Source organism: Elephantulus edwardii, unplaced genomic scaffold (genome assembly GCF_000299155.1).
Source record: "Elephantulus edwardii isolate Elephantulus edwardi_28Jun2011 unplaced genomic scaffold, EleEdw1.0 scaffold00453, whole genome shotgun sequence".
Classification (NCBI taxonomy): domain Eukaryota; kingdom Metazoa; phylum Chordata; class Mammalia; order Macroscelidea; family Macroscelididae; genus Elephantulus; species Elephantulus edwardii.
The window spans coordinates 292,479-298,413 of record NW_006400203.1 but is presented as its reverse complement, the minus strand read 5'-3'; the positions used below and the strand labels follow the sequence as shown (position 1 = coordinate 298,413).

The 5,935-nt window shown below is 38.0% G+C and overlaps 1 pseudogene across 1 annotated transcript in view; it reads left to right on the top strand.

Annotated features, from left to right (window-relative positions):
• LOC102877660 overlaps positions 1-5,935 on the top strand; it is a 15,435-nt pseudogene that overhangs the window by 7,651 nt on the left and 1,849 nt on the right. The window lies entirely within an intron of this gene.

Sequence of the window (5,935 nt, the reverse complement as noted above, 5' to 3'; positions counted from 1 at the left end):
TTGGGCATGTTGCAAGGAGGGACTGGTCCTTGGAGAGGGACATCATGTTTGGCAGAGTGGAGGGGCGGTGAAGGAGAGGAAAACCTTTGATGAGATGATCGATTCTGTGACTGGAGCGGTGGGAATAAGTGCGTTTGAGATGGCTAGGTTGGCACAGGATAGAACATCATTTAGAGCTCTTGTACATAGGGTCACTATGAGTCGCAAGCGACTCGATGGTATGTAACAACAACAACAACAACAGTATCTTGCTTGCATGTGAAATCAATGATATTGTTCTATAGTTTTCACACTCCGTTGGGTCACCCTTCTTTGGCATGGGAACAAATATAGATCTCTTCCAGTCAGTTAGCCAAGTGGTTGTTCTTGGCACAACTTGGTGAGCACGTCCAGGGCAGCATCTGTTAGCCGAAATATGTCAATTGGTATATCATCTATTCCTAGGGCCTTATTTTTTTGCTATTTCCATCAAAGTAGCCTGAACTTCTTCCTTCAGCACCATAAGCTCTTGTTCATATGTTGTTTCATGAAATTCTTCTGTGTCTGCCAATTCCTTTTGATACAGTGACTCAGTATATTCTTTCCATTTCTTTTAATACTTCCTGGATCACATAATATTCTGCCTAAAGCATCCTTTATTACAGCAACTCGAGGTTTTAATTTGTTCTTCAGTTTCTTGAGCTTAAGAAATGCTGAGCGAGTTTGACCCTTTTGAGTTTCTGCCTCCAACTCCTTGCACATTTCATTGTAATATTTTACTTTGTCATCCCATGCTGCCTTTTGAAATCTTCTATTCAGCTCTTTAGTATCTTGAATTCTCTCTTCTGTTTTGGTGTCTCTGTGCTCCAGTGCAATATTCAGTCTCTTCTCACATCCATTTTGGTCTTTTCTTCATCTTCTGTGCAATAACCGTTTGCACTCTTCCTGGATGATACCTTTGATATCCTCCCACTGCTCATCTGGTCTTTGCTCATTAGTGTCCAAGGCCTCAAACCTGTTCCTGAGATGGTTCTGAAATTCAGGTGGGATAGACTCAAAGTCATATTTTGGTTCCCGTGGATTTGGTTTTATTTTCCTCAGCTTCAGCTTGAACTTGCATCTGAGTAGTTGGTGATCTGTTCCACAATCAGCTCCTGGCCTAGTTTTCACAGCTGATTTTGAGCTTCTCCAGTGTTTCTTTCTGCAGATGTAATCGATCTGATTCCTATGCATACCATCAGGTGAAGCCATGTATATAACCTGCATTTATGTCTCTTAAGAAAATGTATTTGCAATGAATAAGTCATTGATTGTGCAAATTTGATCATTCTCTCTCCAGCTCCATTTCTGTCACCAAGTCCATGTTTTCCAACTACTGTATCTTCTTCTCTGTTCCTAATTTTTGCATTTCAGTCACCCATTATTATCAATGAATCTTGATTGCATGTTCGATCGATCTCCGACTGTAAAAGTTGATAGAAATCTTCTATTTCCTCTTCTTTGGCTCTGGTTGTTGGTGCATATATCTGAATGATAGTGGCATTCACTGGACTTCCTTATATGTGTACGGATATTATCCTGTCACTCACAAAATTGTACTTCAGGATGGATCTAGAAATTACTTTCTTAACTATGAAAGCAACTCCATTTTTCCTCACCTTTTCATCACCAGAGTTAATATACCATATAATCATCCGACTCAAAATGCCCCATGACAGTCCATCTCATCTCACCAATGATTAGTATGTCAATATTTATGTGTTCCATTTCTTCCTTAACAATATCTAATTTTCCTACATTCATGGTTCTCACGTTTCATGTCCCAATCACTAGTGTCTGCTTACAACTGTTCCACTCCCTTTGTACTTCCATACTTGAAAGCTCCACCTCAGTTGCCTTTTTTGGTATTCTTCTCATGTTCTGTTAATTTCTGTTAACATTTTCCAACTACCAATCTTCCTTTATTTCCAACTCCTGCATTCCATTTGTCAATTTTTATTAATGCATCTTAAGTACAAATTCAATCAATTTCAGACTGCAAAAACTGGTAGAAATCCTCAATTTAATTATCTTTGGCTTAAGTGGTTAGTGTATATATTTGACTAATAGTCTAATTGACAAAGCAGTAAATGCAAAATCTAATAAACATTTGTTGAACAAAGGAAAGTAGTGCTAAGGCAAGAATGACCTTGCCTTAGCTTTACCATGCCTGAGCTCCTGTCTTGCCACTGACCCAATGAGATTAAAGAGGTTCTCTGTCAAGAAGTTTTAAGCCTTGAGGCAATCTTATTGAGGTCTACTTAATTTTTTTATTTCTCAAAAATCAATGTGTCTGGTGTGTGTGTGTGTGTGTGTGTGTTGTGTACCACTGAGTCAGAACCAACCCATAGCTGATACTCCAGTGGGTTTTTAGAGGCAATTAGTCACTCGGGAGGAGATTGTCCATCCTTCTTCCACAATGTGTCTGATATTTTCCTTATAAAGATTGCACTGCTCCTCCCTTTCATTCATTGGAAGTTATTTAAGTCAGTCTTGTGCAACCTCCATAAATAACCCTGTGGGATTAAATTTTGTCCTTATCAAGAGTTCCTGAGAGGTAACTTCTAAAATATTTGACTTTCAAAATAACTGAAGTGTTTTTGGTTAAGATTCTAGACTTCACGTATGACTCAAGACTCACGTAGGATTGGGGCATAGTAAGTTATTCTAGGGAGATATGAACTTAGTGATTTCAACTGATCTCAGACACAAGGACTTGAATTTTAATTAAGTAATTGCTATTGAGTTGGAACCAACTTGTAGCTGATTCTTCACTGGGTTTCCAAGACTTTAAATTGCATGAGAGAAGATTGTAGATTTTTCTCCTGTGCAGCTACAGGTGGATTGAAACCTTTGAGTTAGTGGTGAAACTACCTGTGGACTATGCCACAAGAGCATCCCAATTATCTAATGAGACTGCCAGAAAAACTCTGGACACTGAAACTTGAGAAGTTTCATCATTGGTGACAGACTTTGGTGGATGTAGGAGGATAATGTGACCATTTTTGAAGCATGAAAACTCTATGTTGGGAACACTTTCAGATCTCATTTTTTGTGTTTCTTTATTTATATTTTTTTTCTGTAATAAAACTAAGGCCATAAGCACAGAGTGTTGTTCCATAAGTTCTGTGTCATTTTAGTGAATTATTGAACCCATTACTGAGAATTACTAAGAGAGTAGAGTGAGTCAGTAGGTCAGAAGTGCCTTGTGGATTCTTGAGCTTATGGCTGGCATCTTGAAGGGGCAGTAAGAAAAATCCCAAATCTGTAGCCAGCACAAAGTCAGAAGTGATGTTATTGTTGGGACTCCAAGTTCATCTAAAATGTTGAGAAGACTTGGAAGTCTTGAGTACTTTTATCTTTAATGTGTAAAGCCTGACCTAGTTCAGGATGGTTATGGTTAGATTAAGAAGTATTTCAGGTGAAGGTGGTATCAGTGCAGAAGTGGAACAGATGGGGAAAGAATTGTTAATAAATTAGTTAGGATTGGCCAAAACATTTAGTATCACAATAGAGTTTTGATTATTCCAGGTTGAGAGGGGGAAAAAAATCAATTAAATTCTTACCAGCCTAAAAATTGACATCCTGAGTCAGCCACTCCACACACCCTGTATTAAAAAAAAAATGCAAAACATTAGAATACCCATACTTTCCTGGGGTGGAACATCAGGAGGTCCCTGCCCTTGCTGACTTATGAAGTGCTCAGTATGAAATCTGGCCCTGCAAAATGACTTTTCTATAAATGAGCAAATGATTAATGCTTCAAAGGCCTTTCCCAAATGTAAGAAAATTCTTTCTCTATTTCTTATCCTATTTTATCTTCTATTACGGAATTCTAGGGAGATGGTAGTATAAAGAAGCCATTATTCTGACATGCTTTTTTTCACAAACAAAATAACAAGAAATACAAGGAAATGGTGCTACTTTTGAGGTATTCTAAAATGAGATGTAGAGTAAAGCCAAAGGAACATGCAAGAATAAACAAATAAACATTGGGTCATTTTGATATGAAAACCCCAACTCTTATACAGCCTACCTCTTCAACCAGAGGCCACCAACTGCTGTGAACTAAGGTAATGTCTCCAGAAAAAGAACCTACTTCCCCAAACTACTTCTATTTGCAGATTATGTGATCCTATAAATAGAAAATTCCAGAATAAAAAAAAGTTGATTAGCAAAGTGGCAGGGGACAAGATCAACATATCAAATCAGTCAAATTCAGGGGACCTCTTGTGGCCTAGTGGCAAGAAGCTGCACTGCAATCCCAGAGTTATGCGGTTTGAATTCACCAGATGCTCTGCCGGAGAAGGAGGGGCAGTCTCCTCCTGTACCAGTCAGATCCGACTTGATGGTCCACAGACACAGACACAGACACAGACACACACACACACACACACACACACACACACACACACACACACACATATAAAATAAAAAAATAGAGTTTATAAAGAAGAAAAATCATTTAAAAAATCAGTCAAATTCTTCTACACTAACAAAGAGAACACTAAAAAAGAAAATAATGCCATTTACAGTAGCCACTCAAAAGATGAAATACTTAGAAATAAATTTAACCAGAGACACCAAACCCTATACAATAAACAAAAAGAGACCTACATAAATAAAATAATATACCATGGTTATAGGAAGAGTTAACAATTAATTAACATTTTAAAAATGTCAATATTACCAAAAGTGATATACAGGTATAGTACAATCCCAATTCAGATCTCATTACCACTTATCAAAGAGATGGAAAAAGTAATCAACAACATTGTATATGGCAAGGAACGGCAAAGCACTGTTGAAGAGTAATAATAAAGAAAGCCTTGCATTTCTCCATCTCAAAACTTACTACACAGCCATAACAATCAGAACAATATGATAACAGTACAGCAACAGATACATAGAACAGTAAGATAGCATTGTGAACCCAGAAGTAAACCCATCCATCTGAGAGCTGATCTTTTTCTTCCCCCCAAATATAAGATCATTTAATTACGTGAAAAATACCATCAACTACAAACCTGAAAATGTACAAAACCACATTTTCTTAGTCATATATTCTGAACTAATGAAAGTTAGACCAACACCTTTTTAAGAGAAATTATAACTTGGAACTCAAACAGCAGTACACACTGACAATGGAATCTCACATTTAAAATACAACTGTCTATTTTCTCACATTCCACTTGTCCTCACTAATGTGAGTTCTAAGATGTTGGGGACAGAGGATTGACTGAACACATTATCACATTCCTTACAGTCATATAGTCTGTCTAGATAGAATTTCAAATATTTACAGAGAGAGCTGATGAATGACTAAAGGTTTCTTATCAACAACAACAACAATCTATGAATATGCGTGAATAGTTTCTTAAACAGCAAAAAATGCAAAACAAAGGAAGGATAAAACAGATGAGTATTAGTTATTGTTGTTATGTGCTGTCGAGTTGGCTGCAACTCATTAGTGACCCTATGTACAACAGTTCTGAACCCTGCTCTATCCTGAGCCAACCTTACTGTCTCAGACACACCTACCCCCATTACCCCAGTCATTGAGTTAATCCATCTCACCCAGGGTTTTTCTCTCTTGCACTATCCCTCCACCATCCCAAGCATGATGCCCTTCTCCAAGGACTGGTCCCTCCTCGCAACATGCCCAAAGTATATCAGGCAGAGCTTCAAAATCCTTGCCTCCAAGGAGCAGCATGGTTTCACCCTCACCAGGTCAAACTTAATTTGTTCTCCTAGCTGTCCATGGTATATTCGACACTCTTATTCAGTACCACATCTCAAAGGCAACAGTTCTCCCATCATGTCTCGTCACTGTCCAACTCTCTGATGCATAGCATGTAATTGTGAAGACTATGGCCTGTATTAGGTACACCTTAGTCTCTAGACTGACATTGTTGCT